Below are 3,127 nucleotides of genomic sequence, written 5' to 3'. Positions count from 1 at the left end.
CCCGTGAAATGAGTATTATCCGTATTTTACAGATGAGATAGCTGAGCTTCCAGGGTTGACTTGCCTACAAAATCTCATCTCATAAATGAGATTCATTATTGTGTTTAATCCCTATTTGAATACCTTTTTTTTTTTTTTTTTTTTTTGAGACAGAGTCTCGCTCTCTGCCCCAGGTTGGAGTACAATGGTGCAATCTTGGCTCACTGCAACCTCTACCCCCAGGGTTCTAGTGATTCTCCTACCTCAGCCTCCCGAGTAGCTGGGATTACAGGCACCTGCCACCACGCCCAGCTAATTTTTTTGTATTTTTAGTAGAAATGGGGTTTTGCCATGTTGGCCAGGCTAGTCTTGAACTCCTGACCTCAGGTGATCCACCTGCCTTGGCCTCCCAAAGTTCTAGGATGACCGGTATCAGCCACCACGCGCCCAGCCTTACCTGCATTCTTAATATTACAGGTTACATGATTGGTTTTAGCTTATTTATTTATTATATTAGTGTTTTATTATGATACCAGGAATGTTTATCTCTGTTCTCAGAATTGTTGAGGAAACCTTATTTGATGAGGAAATCATCCAGCTGATGCCAAACAATGGACATTCTCCCTGCCACCGCTCCACCCCCACCAGTCCCCACATTGAAAACAGGCCAATAGCAAAAAACAAACAAACAAACAAACAAAACAGATACCCAGTGTGTATAGAATTCATGTTTGACAGTTTCACCAGTTCCTCCACTATTTTCCCTCATTTTGCCCATTTTTTTTCCTGATATTTTCTGGTCACCTACTTAGTATTTATATCAGAATGTTGTTCCTTTATTTCCTAAATCCATTCATGTGGCATTTATAGCTTTGATAGTGGCATCCTCTGGATGTGTTTGTTTTACTTTGAATCTTTGCTAATTAGTTAGTAGAAATTATGGACCATGCATTATCTCTTACTTGATCACTTCTCATATATTTTAACATAAATGAGGACATAAAACACTATAAAGCAGAATAAATGATAAGTTATTAGAAATCGTACTTAAAGGACAAGCATGATGTAATCCTAGCACTTTTGGAGACAAAGGTAGGAGGATTGCTTGGGGCCAGGAGTTTGAGACCAATCTGGGAAACACAGCAAGATCCATCTCTACAAAAAGTAAAAAATTAAAAAAATTAGGCAGGCATGGTGGCACCCACCTGTAATCCCAGCATTCGAGAGGCTGAGGTGGGAGGATGGTTGAACCCAGTAATTGGAGGCTGCTGTGAACTATGATCATGCCACTGCACTGCATCCTGGGTGACAGGGAGCCCCTGTCTCAACAACAACAACAGCAAAGAAATTATTTTTTAAGAATTCTCAAGAGTTACACTTTTGAAGAAAATTGATCAGATCCCCATTACACCCTTTATTTGTTAAGAGTCTGATGTTATTAAGTTTCTCTCACTGGAAAGGATGAAGCATATTTGCAACATATTTGAGGAAGACATGTTTCCAATATAGTTGTGTACTTACTATTTTGATAATTTATTATTTCCTTCGGTCATATATTTAATGAATAGCTTCTATGAGTAAGGCACTATAATAGACAATCTAATCATGATCTTGTGACCACTTGATGGACTTACTTAAGGGTATGAAAATAATGAAGAATATATGAGAAGAAATATATAACTTTTAATAACGTGCTAGAAGCTCAGTCAGGAAATTGACAAAGCTATTTCTTGAATTATAAAAAATGAGAGATGGCCACAACAAAAGGTATGGCAATTTAAAATCTGTCAGTAGCTTGGAAATAGCCTTACTATTCTTGGAAATTGAGAGGCTGAAATAGTCCTCAAAATTTTCAGTGAAATATGCTGCAGTTTGCCTGTGGATGACCTTTCATTGTTGGTATGAATTTCAGCTTCATGAGATGGAGGCACTATATGTTGTGTCGTGTAGGAATCCTGGCCTTAACTTGATTTCAGACAGTCATAATGAAGCACTGGTATGTCATCAGAAAACGGCTTTAAAACAGACTTGAGTCTTTAAGCATCGATCGTGTGATATAATTTTAATAAGGATCTAAAAGATTTTGTCTTCGTGGAGGCAATTGTTTAGGCCTTTGACCTCACTGTATGTGCTGAAATGTAAGGATTGGTGTTATTCCAAAGTTTTATAAAAAATGACTCTTGATTATATTTAAGTCAAGTCATTGAAAATAAAAAAGACGAGGCAAAATAAAGATTTGTGAAAAAAGGTGACATATACTGTTAACAACAATCTATTTATACAGTTTCCTCCTTCCTGCTCACAGATAACCGTGAATAAGTTGACATGATTTAGTGTGGTGATACTAAGGAAAGGGCTTATAAAAAAGAAAAAGAAAAAAAAAAACGCTTGTAGTCTTGGGTAGAGACAATCATTGGCTGCCAAGACACCATGTGAGGGGCTTGGTTTTATCTTCACCTCCACCAGAGTGAACTAGTCTGTTAGGAAAGGGCTTCAATCAAGTTGATAAAACAATGCTTGCAAGACAAACTATTAATTTATCAATTTACAACATGACTATCGCACCAATCAGAATTTAAGAAAAATTGTAGCTGGAGGTATTTTTTTTCCCTGTAGGCAGACTCAATGAAAGACACATTATAATTGAAAAGGTTATACTGAATTAGAGTATGGTGACTGAAAAACTAGTTTAAAAAATCAGTAGTAATTAGAGCTGATTTTAAAAAGCACCTACTAGGACCAAAGAGTTCTGTGTCTTCCTGAGAGTACATTTCAGTGGAAGAGAAGAGACAGGCAATTAAAAAAATCTAGCTAGCTAGCTAGAAAAAAATCTCTCTCTATATATAGAAAAAACATACATAATATACAGAAAAATTATCTATGTAACTATAGTTTTTATAGTTACATAGTTACATATTTCGGTGGAGAATATATTTCAGTGGAAGAGACAAGACACAGTCAATAAAAAAGAACTATTTGTATATATAAAAAAATTTTATGTAACTACATATAGTTTTATAGTTTATATGTAGTTATATATAACTATATAACTGTATATGTAGTTATATATGACTATATAACTATATAACTATGTAACTACATATAAACTATAACTATATAACTACATATAAACTATAAAACTATATGT

At 35.2% G+C, this 3,127-nt stretch overlaps 1 protein-coding gene across 2 annotated transcripts in view; it reads left to right on the top strand.

Moving 5' to 3' along the window:
• CNTNAP4 (contactin associated protein-like 4) overlaps positions 1-3,127 on the top strand; it is a 279,155-nt gene that overhangs the window by 242,085 nt on the left and 33,943 nt on the right. The gene's annotated exons all lie outside the window — the stretch shown is intronic.

Source organism: Colobus angolensis, unplaced genomic scaffold, assembly GCF_000951035.1.
Source record: "Colobus angolensis palliatus isolate OR3802 unplaced genomic scaffold, Cang.pa_1.0 Scaffold248, whole genome shotgun sequence".
In the NCBI taxonomy this organism is placed as follows: domain Eukaryota; kingdom Metazoa; phylum Chordata; class Mammalia; order Primates; family Cercopithecidae; genus Colobus; species Colobus angolensis.
Note: the sequence above shows the minus strand (reverse complement) of the source record. Positions and strands in the feature narration are given on the sequence as shown.